The sequence below is a fragment of the Perca flavescens genome, chromosome 18 (assembly GCF_004354835.1).
Source record: "Perca flavescens isolate YP-PL-M2 chromosome 18, PFLA_1.0, whole genome shotgun sequence".
NCBI classification, from domain to species: Eukaryota; Metazoa; Chordata; class Actinopteri; order Perciformes; family Percidae; genus Perca; species Perca flavescens.
In genome coordinates, this window is record NC_041348.1 from 212,501 (window position 1) to 226,687 (window position 14,187).

General features: G+C 42.3%; 1 protein-coding gene across 3 annotated transcripts in view; it reads left to right on the forward strand.

The window, feature by feature from the left end:
• Positions 1-14,187, forward strand: part of ankrd6b (ankyrin repeat domain 6b) — a 47,316-nt gene that overhangs the window by 2,102 nt on the left and 31,027 nt on the right. Inside the window, exon 1 of one of the 3 annotated variants that reach the window (XM_028604762.1) lies at positions 2,383-2,402. The exons of the other annotated variants lie outside the window; for them this stretch is intronic. The gene's annotated coding sequence lies outside the window, so the exon portion shown is untranslated. Of the gene's footprint in view, positions 1-2,382; positions 2,403-14,187 lie in introns of those variants that run through there. 3 annotated transcript variants of the gene reach the window in all.

Sequence of the window (14,187 nt, forward strand, 5' to 3'; positions counted from 1 at the left end):
AACTCCAAGTGGACAGATAGTCTAGCTAGCTGTTAGACAGACAGACAGACAGACAGACAGATAGTCTAGCTAGCTGTCTGGATTGCAGAGATCTGAGGAGTAGTTAAACATACTGCCGTGCAAAGCCAAAAGACCGTAACTCCATTTTGGTCGAAAATTAGTTATTGTCATTTTTGGAATATTAAAGATCTGCTTTATCATGTGGACAAATATCTTGAGTCAATTTTATGGTTTTGGGGAGAAAATTGTGTGTTGTCTGCCGTAACTTCAAAAGCCGTAGAGAAGCCAAGGCAGAATACCGTAACATCAGTTACGGTTCTTTTTCTTAGTTTCATGGCGCTTCAGAATGCTCAAATTGAGTTACGGGGCTAAATGCACTGCCCGCGAGACACACACACACACACACACACACACACACACACACACACACACACACACACACACACACACACACACACACACACACACACACACACACACACAAACACACACATAGGCGCGGGAAGTAGGGGTGCTGGGGTAGCTGCAGCACCCCCTGTTGGTGGCAGCACCCCTTGTTGGCAAACTGCGATCAAGCCCGTATTACCCAATGGGCATTAATCATTATGGTGATAATTATCCAATCAGAATAAAATACAAGTTGTTTAATGTAATGATTGGGAGAAGGCCGCATGCACTGTGTAGATTGGCTAAAGATAAAGGTGGGTGGGCATAGAGCAGGTTGTTTACATCGCACTGATCCAAGATCAGCTTTCTAAGAACGAGTTGAGATTGAAAGAGTGGAATTAATTTGTAACTGATCCCCGGTCAGATTGGGTTGCATCAGCGAGTGAAAGTGTGGAAAACGGAGAGAAAGCGGCTGCTATAAAAAAAATGTCCCGCGAATAAATAGCATTTTAAAAAGAGCTGGGAATGACAAAGAGGAGGATGTCGAGGAGCTAACCAACGTTAGCTTGGAAGAATCGCTGCCTTCTACAGCTACACTCAGCCACAGCTAACGGTGGCTAACGTTAACTTTAGCGAAGTTGTTGTGGAAAAAGACAGAGATGAGGCCGGTCATCAGCATTACAGAACAAGGTAATGGCCCCTCAGGTACCATCATCTCTGAAGAGCCTTCACTACGGGGACCGATTACAGAGACCGTCCGGGAGGAAGTTATACCCAGAGGGATATTAGCCTTTCAGAATCGGCGGCTAAATGTCCAGCATCTCGGAGGGGGGACGAGGCTGGCGGCAGAAAGACCCGCTCTCTCACTAACGAGGCACTGACCCGACACCTTCACAACGGTGAAACGGTACCACGGGAGTGGATCTCATATTTCACACACATTCACTGTCCACCGGAGACATTTGTTGCGTTGCCTGTAAAGTGCTCCCAACACACAGCAGCGCATGTGTAGTAGGGTTAGCGAGCTGCTGAGGGAGCTGGACTTTGAGGATTTGATCTGCGACTTTGCAAAGAAAAAGACAAGAAATTAGAACTTCTAAAGGTAAGAGCTATTATGCTATCTGTAAATTGACTAGGTTAATATAATCTGTTGTGACCGTGTGACCAGATAATGCACATATTTTGTTTAGTTTATTGAAATGCCATGCATATCAGACGTATTGCATCATAATTTTGTGATGCTGCTATAGGCCTGTATGAGACTTAGTGGTCAAGTGCAGTAGCCTATATGTTGGCTTTTGCAGTTTGTGAAGTTGCAGCTGACTAAGTGACTGTTATTTTACAACCTGCGCTCAGCTGTGTTGTGTGATGGCATTGTTGTATCTTCAGTCAATCACGTTTCAGAATTACTATTGTGCTTTCTGCTTGGGTGATTTTTAGTGAATACTATATCGCCATAGTCTTGAGCCATACAACGCTTTGGTATAATTTAATTAATTGTAACATTGTCTTGTGATGTGTGAGTCAGATGGCAGCACTTGGTTTATTGAACTGGAAAGGCATACTTGATGCTCAGCTGGACTAGTCATTCATCTTTTTTTTTGTTATTTTTTATTCGATAGTGACAGTGGATAGACAGGAAAGGGGGAGAGAAAGAGGGAATGACACGCAGGGGCAGAGGCAGAGGTAGAGTCGTTCTGCGCACCCCCCCGACAGCATCCCGCACCCCCTGCTGAAAATGACTTCCCGCGCCTCTGCACACACACACACACACACACACACACACACACACACACACGCTCAAATTGAGTTACGGCGCTAAATGCGCTGCCCGCGACACACACACACACACACACACACACACACACACACACACACACACACACACACACACACACACACACACACACACACACACACACACACACACACACACACACACGCACGCAGCAGAGGACGACGCTGACGTGCAGCACATGTACCTGACTGGGAAAAATACCGCTACGCTCGTTACTGTAAGTAGGCTACAATAAAACCTAAAAGTAAATGCGTATCAATACCCACTCACCTGTCTACAGGCATACAGATTTAGGAAGTGATATATTTCAATCTGTGGCTGGGCGCAGTCCACTCTCGTCCACCGCGCTGTTCACACAAACACAGCTACATCTACTCTACTCTAAATAGCGAATTTTGACAAACAAGCTAAAACAAAAGCTGTCTGTTTGTAGTCTAACTGTTGATCTTAGTTTGCCACAAATCTTGAAATGTGGACAAATTCTTGTGAAGTTAACTGCTGGCTAAACTAACCATGCTCTCTGCAGAGCATCTATGAATGTATTATAAGATCAAAGCAAACCAACGTGGCTACTTAATATGCACGTGAATGACGGCATCTTTATGTTCACCTCTTCATTCTTGCAGTGAGTCTAAATTAGTGCCTCATATCCAAACAGAAGAACATGTTTTATATGCATTAAAACATCAAAACACCTCATGCTTAATTCTGACATCAGAGTGTGTGAATCAATCATGCGACTGCCTTTGTGGTAGTATGAGTATGAAATACAGAAAAAAAACGTATTGATATATCATTTTCATATGATGTTGATAAATGTGAAGCCATTTTTACCATAGTGAGTCCAATAGGATTAATATTGCTTACATTTGAAGTAAAAATTATCATTTGTCATCATACCATTGTGCTATAAAATAGAAGTTAAGGTGTTTTGCCTTGGTATGACCCTAACCCAACTTCCAAAAAAGGGTCAAAGGTCAAATTTGAGTTCAAATTTTTTTTGTAGATAGATTAATACAGGTATACACTACAAAATGTGAAAATTACAATATTATACCTATAACCCAATTGTCAGGACATTAAGATAACTTTAAAGTAATTTTTTCTCAGTTTCACACTCTGGCGAGTTAAGATCTTTTGCCTTCGTAGGGCAGAATAGTCCTCACAAATCCACCGGAGGTTAGAACGCCAACACAAAGACAGAGGAAGGGGACGGATATCCGGCCTAAAGAGTGAAATCTGGCGGATTTTCTGGCGGCAACGGAGCAATCCCTGAAATGGAACATCAAGGATATAGACTACATGTAAAGTGACCACAGTAAATGAAACCAGAACTTTAAAAAACTGAACAGGTAACTTTACCTCTGATGACATCATCAGGGTTATTCCTCCAGAGCCTTTATGCAACTGTTCTCTGAGCAGGCTGAGTAGCACCCCTCATGCTGACTAAATGAACTTTAATACCTTAATATGTAAATAAAATAAGTGGTGTGGCCAGCAACAGAATTTAGGACAGCAACAGAAACAGCACTGTGAAATGATGGCGTTCTCACCCTGGTCTCCAGGAGCTACTGAATTCATGTGGGGCTCCAGCTCACCATAATTGTCATTGTAGATTAATGTGTGGATTATTATCTGGAGGAATGGATTAGTTCTTTTGGTCTCTAAAGTGTCAGCAAACGGTGAAAAACGTGGATCCGTGTTTCCCAAAGCCCAACATGACGTCCTCAAATGTCTTGATTTGTCCACAACTCAAAGATCTTCAGTTTCCTGTCCCAGAAGAGAGAAGAACCTAGAACATATTCACATTTAACACGCTGACATCACACAACCAATTAACCAATTAATTAAATAGCTGACAACGAATGGATGGATCTTTGCAGCTCTAGCTGTGAGATTAAGTTATGATGATTCATCCATCTTTCCTGATTAGTCATTCCACTTTGCTATTAAAAGCCTGCGGTCTACCGTTTCCTGCTGCGTGTGAAGCCCGTGAATGCACCACGCAGTTAGAGTCTGAGCAGCCTCCGTCTGTCCGTCTGCTCGTGTCCCCGGGGAGCTGATAGCACGAGGTCAGAGGTCACCAGGTGTGTAATGGGCACGTAATGAGCCTTAATGGGCCACAGGGCGGGGAGTGGGGGGGGGGCACTGTGTGAGAGGCGATTATTAGATTTGTCAGATGGTGAGATGATGCCTGCTGTAGTGAGTAAAGATGCTGAGATCTGCTAATTCCCATGATGCTTTGTGAGTGAAAATCAATGTTAAACGTTAAAATGTCACATTAGTTTAACCACTACAATATATGAAATCTATGATATTAATGTATTAATGCTGTGTTTAAGGAATCAGCTTTCCACTTTAAAGCCAGCCTCATGTGCTGGTGTAATAGGATAGATTGTGTGTGTGTGTGTGTGTGTGGGGGGGTGAGGGGCTCTGCTTCCTAGTGAGGCACTGGAGGTGCAAATAAAAGAAAAGGAGCTGAATCACTTTGGAGGTCAAACTAACATGAATGTGATTAATAATCCTTCCAATCACAGGATCAGTCTGTAAACGGTGACGGCTCTTTACAACAGACAGTTTGGGTAATTTATTAACTCTTAACCTTGGTTCTCTCCTTCTTGTACCATTAGACTTCTTGTTAGTATAGGTCAGTTATATTATTTCCAATATGATTGTTATTAGTCATTCCTATCGGTATGTTATTACAGATAGGAATGATTGCCAAATTTACAAAAATAATTGTACTTTAACAAAGTGTGCCCATGTGATTTTGTACCCCTGACGACCACAGGTGGTCTCACGGTGGTGTTGTGGTAATTGCTAGTCAACTGTTGGGGACTCATTGTAAGGTCCCAGTCAAAGGGTGGAGGCTCTCTCTGCGGAGCACAGGGGGCCTTTCCTGCTCCGTGCTCCGGGACAATGAAGCCAGGCCCGGGAGGTGATTAGGGCTACCAGACTGGCACGGCTCCTCAACCTCTGAGGCTTTGGGAGGCTTGTCTTCTTTGTTGCACTGCAACACAGGCCTACTTAACCAAGTGCTTCTTGTACTATATATATACTATAAACAATGTGTGAGATTGTTGGTAGTGATGCTCAGGCCTAGTCCACATGTACACTTATATTTTTATAATGTAGCTTTTTCTATGCATGTTGGCCCTAGTTTGATGATCTTGACTATGTCCATGTCAAATTTCATTTGATTTCGATGGTCAGTCTGAGAGAAATGTAAAGGGGAAGTCAGCTTTAATGACAGGTCAACGACGATTATTTGATGATATTGTAACAGCTGGCCAATATTTTAATATTTTCACCCAGCTGGACATTGTTTGCACTAGTGGAAAACCCTGAACTGGTATTGTACAGGAACTTTGATAAGATGTTCTCATTGTACCAGGAACACCGATGTCGGCAGACGCCACACATCGTCATCCTGACCATGAGACTGCTCGGAGTTTCCCTGGGAACTTTTGCTTCACAAGGCCACTTATACAGCATTTACACGTCCTTTGATAGTAGAATGTGAAGAGTGAAAAGAACTGGGAAACAACTTTTTGACAAAATCTGTAAGTCTTATACCCGTTTATATAGCTACCACATCCTTCACAAACTTGCAGCTTGTCGCCTCTTTGCATTGACTTTGTATGTGTATGTGCTGCCGAATTTGCGTGAAAAGGGTGTGATCACGCCATTAGTCTTGTTTAGGTTGACCTCTGTACTATTTATGTCGATTTGCTATCACATCTGGTGCAGCTGTGGCATGGATGCCAGAGGGTGTATTTCCAGCAGTGACCTGAGGATTAGCCAACAGTGTGTCAGCATCCCATTTCTCTGTACAAAATGCACAAATGCTTGGCAGTGATTAAACAGATAACATAGCCGTAAATATTTGCTCCGTATTCTCTGGGGTATTTATGGCCCATTTTGTCCACCACACATGCTTCTGTCAGCACAGATCTCTCTGCCTCGCCGCTACACCGAGCTAGCACTGAACTGCTCTTGGGATTAGTGAGGGGGTCAAAGTATTGTTTTAATCTGGTTCTGGCTCTCTGTCCCTAACTGGTGCAGGAAAGACAGATGGCTGAGTTCTGAGTGGAATCGGAGGGTGGGGGGGCCTTCCATTCTGACCACTTTCTTCACACTCATCATATAGTCATGTCCCTGATCCCTCACATGTAAAGTATACAGAGGAAAATAGCTGCGCTGTGGTCTATCTCTGTGTTCCTTCTGCACTCCCATTCACTACTTTGGTTTTTAGTGTTGTGATGAGAGAACACTCTCCAACCAGAATGCATCTCCACTCCTGGGGGGAGCGGGGCATCAAAAGACTGACTTTTAGTAGTTTGTATTTGTGCAGGACCTCCGTCATGCTGGAAGTGAACCTAGGACTAGATCCACTATCTAGTAGGGGTGGGAATCACCAGAGGCCTCACGATACGATATCATCACGATACTTATGTCACGATACAATATTATTGCGATTTTAAAGATATTGCAATATTCTGCAATATATTGCAATTTATTACCTTTTTTCCAACTTCAAATTTTTCCCAATTTCAAATTATGTCCCCAAAAGTCATAAAAGATCGATACTTGGCGTCTGTGTATCGATACAGTATTGCCACGGAAAATATTGCGATACTATGCTGAATCGATTTTTTTCCCCCACCCCTACTATCTAGACTATCTATACTAGAATATTATGTTCTATATCTCAGGTATGTAATTATAAGATTTGTTTATTTGTAGTTATAGGCAAATAAATTAGTATGGATATATATATATATATATATATATATATATATATATATGCAAGTATATTATTAATTATTAATAATCAAAACTCATTGATATTTGAGTGTAAGTAAACAAACAAAAGTAAATGTAGTCTCTATGTAAATTCAAATATTAAGACTGAGCTGTGTGTACCAGCCCTTTCCAGTTCTACAGCCTTCATATTGCAGCCATGTTGTTAATAAGTTCTGTGACTGGCTGCAGTCCAATCTTCTCTTCCATTGTCCACTTCCTCTTTCAGCTCCACCCACTGTGTGTTCTCTATATGCAAGGGACATTAGTTATTTCTGTAATGTCTGCTGAAGCCCTTTAGTGGGATATGCACATATTCATAGAACATTCTGTAACTTGTATTTCCTTTGGTAAAAGAAATAAAAAGCTTTGTAGGAAAACGTATTTCTCAAACGGGGGAGTGTGTTTTTTTCTTCCTATGAGCTGTGCCGTAGAGTTGTGTCTGGATCAGTGAAAACACAGTATATCTGTGTGTTAAAAGCACCATGGGGAGCAAAACTGATTTAGTTTAGAATGTTTCATCCCCAGATGTATAGGCTGGGAGAGCATGCAATGACCTCTCGAGGGAAATTTGATACATTGGTTTCAAAGCTGGTGTTGCATCATTTTTCACCATTGGTAAAGAATGGATGTAAATGGGTTAGGACTGTTTTTATAAAGCTCTTTTCTAGTCTCAACAACTACTCAAAGCGCTTTAACATTGTACAGGAACCATTCACCATTCACACACATTCATACACTGTGGCCGAGGCTGCCATACAAGGTGCCACCTGCTCATCAGATAATCAGTCACACACATTTACACTCTCGGGGGTTCAGTGTCTTGCCCAAGGACACTTCGACATGGGACTGCAGGGCCAAGGATCGAGCCACCAACCTTCCGATTGGCAGGCAACCGCTCTACCACTGAGCCACAGCCGCCCTAAAGAACGTGTGATGTAATGTGAGAAGCTGGCTTTTTTCTGGGGGGTAGTTAGAAGTCTAAAAGCCTAATTTGGTAATACTCCTGCATAATATAATTGAGCAGCTTCTCCATCACATTAAAAAGATAAGGCTTTGTCCCCAAAAGTCACCATGTAAGATTTTTTTGTATTGCTGGGTCCTGTTAAATTCCCCCCGCTCTCTTCAGCTAATCATTTGTAGACTGTAATCCAAAACCTATTATCAGGAGCAGTTTGGGGAGTAACTAATGGAAAGCAGAAAAAACATTCCTTTTCTGACATGTAGGTTAAAGGCCGTTGTGTGTTTGGGGTCAGTGAGCGGCTCACATCACTTCCTTGTTGGCCAGATCTGAAATCCTCACACCCACAAACCTTCTGTGGTTGGGGCTTTGAATGGGCTGCTGTTGGAGATGTTGACAGGCGGGCACTAGCAGCTACATTCCTGGCATGCTTTGGATATCAACTGCTGATGCACAGCTGCCTACTTGCTATCAGTCATGGAGGCTGCTGACAGCTGGGTTCAGTGCAGCATGGTGAGCAGAAAGAAGAAGACCCACCATTGACTCAGCATTACTCAGCAGCTAAACACTGGTTTGAAAGGTGTAATTCAGGGCTGTCGTAATGTTGTGGAAAGTTGATTAAGCTGGCACACTTTCTGTAGAAAACATCTGAAACTTCATCACACCGTGTTAGTCCTCATATTACAAAATGTGTAACAATGTTAACAGACATTATTGTTACAGTAAATATCGTTCCAGGGGTTAGCGGCATGTCATTGCTTTCTTAAATTATTACAGCTACAGAGAACAGGTATGTCACTGAGGTTATCAAGTGGGCACCCCCCATCCCAGTTGTTTCTCTGAATGAAGCCCATCACACCCCCAGCAGGCTGACGTGACAGCTGTCAGAGAAGCAGCTTTGACCCAAACGTTTCCTGGTTCACTGAGCCCCAACAGACCATAGTCGAAACACAAGAAGAGGCTTACATGTACTTACATTACATTAGCCCCATGTTACCGGGTCTCCACGCAAATTAGTGTTTCCTAGGATGGCGAAGTGTGCTTGTGCTAACCTCAGCATATGTCGCTAAAGGGCGCGCAGTGGTACCAATACACGAGCCGCCACGGCACGTTTGGATTACCCAGTGGTTGGTGTTATGTGACGCATACTGACATACACAGAACTGTCATAGTATCAGCTCTGAGGGGGGGGACCTCTCATCCTGTCCTCCTCGTGTCGGTGTTTGCTCCAGGCTTTATAGCTGCCACAATCTTTCCTGTGCAATTCCTCCTGCATGCACATATCTGTTTGGTGAAAGGTGTAATTATAAAGTATAGCATTTATTCAAATTTAATTTGAGTCTATATAGCTTCATTCCGTTTTTGGTCTATTCATATTTTTTATCGTTTTTCATTTGTCTTACTCAGTCACTTTTTTCCCTTTGCTTTTGTAAACTCTTGAGCTGCTGTAATGGGTAATTGTCCCCGGTGTGGAAAGAATAAAGTTAGTCTTATCTTTAACCACGGTTCCAGTTTCAAAACCAAAGTACTACTGTATATACAAGTACAAGTTTCCTTCTAAATGTAGCACACATTTAACCAAATTTCCAGAAAACCGACCAAGGAAAATGTCAATTAATGTGCCTTTCTATCCATGACACCTTTCTAAAAGGAAAGAATTTAAATAATTTAATTAATAATTATGTTGTGGCACTCAGCGTACTTTTTCAGAAGTGTGAAAGGGCCCATTTGACCTCCACTCCTGTCTCACACAGTATAAACCCATTATAACATACATACAGCTCTACTGCTACCACATTTCCCTCTTCCTTGTAATTATGGTCACTGTAATACAAAACATATATCAGAAAAAATGCCTTTCATCTCCACTATGGATTGCCCTCTTTTTCCAAAGAGGAAACAACCCAGATATGCAGCAGTGCGTCTGCTTGGGAAGGCGGTTGTTTTTCCGGAGCGATCAGGCTAACCCTTTTCTCCAGGGTCTCTTCCCTGAGCCTGGTGAAAAGCAAGGGCTACCATTTCTTGTTTTTTTAACAGAGTCCTGAGTTTCAAAAGTTTGCACAAAAGCCCCGTTGCCTAGCTGCGTGTGAGGAGCCTCGCTGCCTCTGCCAGGCCGGCTTTGTGTGCGCCGGTCTCTGAACAGGATCTTGTGGCTAATCAACTGGAATGCAGTCGGGGAGAGGATTCCCCCTCGCTTAATCGTATTCAGTCTTCAGCTGGCAGGAGAGAGCATTTCAAACGTTACCATAGTGCATTAGCACCCTTTTCAGTTCAAGTGAATTGACCTCCTATAGTGAGGTTTGCCATGCTTTCTTTGGCATTCCACTTTGTGTGGTCTAATTTCAAATTTTGGGAAAGTGTTTCATGGATATTTGCCGGACTAAAGATTCCTGTTTGATGTAGCACACTGCTCATCGTCCCTGACGCTCAATAGGCCAAATATTATATTTCATAAAAATGGTATCACGTAGGGGTGGTACGGTTCACCAAACCCATGGTTCGGTTCGTATCACGGTTTTCGGTTCTGTGCGGTTCTTGTTATTTTTTCTTTTAATATTTAACTTATAAAATATAAATAAATATACTTCAGCATATGATATATAGCTTAATTATCCACAATGTAGGATACAGTATTAAATAATGATATAGTTATATCATGTAATCATGCACAAACTGAATTTGACTTGACTTTAAGCCCATTATTAAGACCATCTCTGAGGAAAGCTAGCTGAGATTTTGATACAACAAGAGGGAAAACATTTATGATTTCAACATGCTTTTCATTTATTTGGCAAAAAAAAAGGAGAATGTGTATTGCCATCTACAGGAACTTATGTGCCTTTTTAGCACATGAAGATTGAAATATTACAGAATATCAATTGAAATAACTGCCAACTTCAGTGTAGCTCTTACAAAAATGTATCCTTTAAAAGAAAAAGAGAGGAACTCTTAAAGCTCCGTCTTTTGAATAAGTCAGAAAACGTTAAACATAAAAACAGTTTACATTGTTAGTTCATTTCCTATCCTGGCCTGGCCTGGGACACACATTCATATGGTTTGATAAAGTACTTATTGGACTTAACTTATCATTGCACTTACAATAACGAGCGTAGCTGTCAGGTCCTCCTGTACATCTCCTCTCCGTTTTTTCCTGCATCCACCGTGTGTGTGTGTGTGTGTGTGTGTGTGTGTGTGTGTGTGTGTGTGTGTGTGTGTGTGTGCGCGTGTGTGTGTGTGTGTGTGTGTGTGTGCGCGTGTGTGTTTGTTTGTGTGTGTGCACGCGTCAGTCGCAGGGAGAACTGAGCAGCCCCGCCCGCTGCAGAGAGCCGACAGAGAAACTGCAGGCGCTTCAGCGACTTTAGAGTGAAAAATGGTTCCAGCGTACATTGATGTTAAAATGTCTACAGGTTGGCAGGATGGCCTGAAATGTTTTGCACGGTCTATCGCTGTACGTTTTGTTGGTAACTTGTCCACACCTCTTCTTTCGCGCGAAAGGGAAACACAGCTGCTGAGGTCACATCGGGGCACCTGACGGGCACGAGGCTACATTGCGCATGCGTCGAACCGTGCGGCACACACAACCTCCGAACCGAGACAAGCGGACCCAACGGTTCGGATGTTTTTTCATTAACCGTATCACCCCTAGTATCACGTCTTCAGACGTTGGCGGAGGTGCTCTTTATTTCAGTTTTTTTCATTCATTCAGGTCCTGTTGAATTGATGAGAGATTTAGTGTAAGACGTGTGATAGTCTTTGAAACTGAAAGTGTCCGGTGGAAATGATTTGGCTGAGGAACTGTATCACACAGCCATGTTTTATGGTTGAGTTGGGATGAAGGGCTAATGTCTTGGAAATAATCTGTTCCTCTATCTGGATTTAGCCCTGTATGCCTGCGGCGCTGTGATCAGCCCATGTTCTCTCAGTCTGTGCTGTGTTTCCAGTAATGAAACACAGTCAACATCACAGATTAGACTCCAGGGATCAGATGGGACATGCATCTTCCTCTTCACAGTGGAGCTGTACGATCAGTGTTGAGTTGAAAATGCTGTTTTCACTGTCTCTCACATCCTGTGTTGGTCTCAGGTTACCAGTTTGTACGTTTGGCTTTGTAATGCCTCCGTAGAATCCAATGGCTACAAAGTGCTAGGCCTAATCCCTGTCTCTCGGCTCATACTGCTTTTTTACTGTTAGCATCGCTTGACATGTAAACATCCTCATTTATTCAGGCATAGGGGAGTTGACACCACATGAAGAAAACAATTCCATTATACTCTGTTGATTCTTGCAAGTTTGTTCCCTCGTATTTAGTTACAGCCTTCAGTATCAGACAGCCAACATCCTGCTGCCACAGCCAGGCTAGCTTCTGTAAGTGCATTCTCTCATTGAGCTTTTTCTTTCATCTTCATCTTCCTAGAAAGTCCAGCATCCTGAGGTTTACCGGCCATATGCAGCTATTAGAATTTAAACCTTTGCAATTGTAACAAAGGTAAACCAAAACTTATTTTGTCAGCATTCAAAAACTGCAGCCCCATGAAATGTTTCCAGTACAGCAGTGTATCCACCACATCCACTAATATAATACTAATATCATCTGTCCAACTTGTACAATCTGCTGTCTAAAAACATGGCCGCCGTTTGGCCCTGCCTGTCCATTCTCTTAGCTCCAACTTGTTAGGGTTATGGGAAGATCATGGCTTGGGTTACAATAATAATGTTCTTCTTCTTGGGAGGAAAGTCTTTTATTTAATTGAATTTAATTTAAAGTATTTTTTTAATCTATGCTAAATGATAACTATTTTTGTTAGACACCCCTGTCTAGACTTGCACTTTTCCACTCTTTTCAAACACAGGTGTACCTAACATCACCCACTGCTAACTCGCGTCACATACTTGCTGGAACTGTTAAAGTTATGAAAAGTCAAAATGTCTACTGTAAAGGTCTGTGAACCTGATTCATTTGGAAAAAATAAAAAGCAAGAGTGCTCTGCTGCTGGCAGGGCTAACTCCAGTTTTAGCCAGTACACTCAGCCACATCTATGCAGACAGCAAGAAGACATGGAAGGTACATAATGGACAGAGAAGAAATAAACTAAAGCACTCACACAAACAAAACATGACATGCATTTTTCATTTGCATTACAGAAACTAATGAGACGTGTTAATGCTCTTGATAAATATTATTTCTTTTATTTCAATTTAGCTCCTTTTGTTTCTCAGTTTCTCTGAAATCGTCATGGTTACTACAACTTAAAATGCAGTCAATTTGGGTGTTTGGGGTGGGATGGGATTTATTTCAGCTTTCTAAAGGGCACACACCAGAAACCCTTTGAGAACCACTGGTTTAGAGACAGTCATGCAGCCCTACTGAGGTTCACAGGGGGAGCAGAGGCTCATGCCGGGATCCCTTTAATAAAGTGTCCCGCCTGGGCATCATACACTAACATTAATCCAGTTAATTGAGGGAAACTATTGGATGAAGCCGAGCCTGTGAGAACCTTCCTGTGGCTCTACCACAGTAAGGCTCTCACAGGCTCCGAGCCTGCTGTGGCCTCATGGCACACCAGCTGACTATAGTGGGTTTGTCCTTCCTCCTTTTACCTCCTACTGTGTGACTGCTCCCTTGTGAAGCATCATTCATTTTTTAATCACATTCTATTTTACTGGATGTAATTACAATGTTCTAACCCCAAATAAATGATAGCATACTTTCTAAATTGCATCCGCTGTGTTAATAAGTCATATCAACACTTGCTTACTCTGTGGAAAGATTAACCTAATCAAATCTTTGATGAAATGAAATTAAACCCAAGTAGTTCATAAACCCTAGTTTTCCTTTAACTGTGTTACTACTGGTTGGCTGCTGTTCAAGGAGTCAAAGCTCAGACTAATGTACTGTTGCACTCTTCTTTGCTCTCTACATGTTTTATTGCTTGGATTATAACTGAAAAAGAGGCAAAGTAGTGTCACAGAAACTTTAAAACTACAAACTTTTACTAAGAGAAGTTTTCCTTTGGCAGCCAATATGTTTGAACACATTTCAATTTTCTGAAGGTTACAGATACTGTTAGCAGTCAAATAACGCAGGAGTGCATTCCAGTGTATGACAACTCAATGTCTGTGTAATTAATGGTGATGAAATATCAGATATCAGAGACACTTGAGACATGGCAGCCTTTTTCCTCCAGTCCCCCTACCTTCCTGTGGTCATACCAAAACCACACGCGTGTGTCTGTGCTGT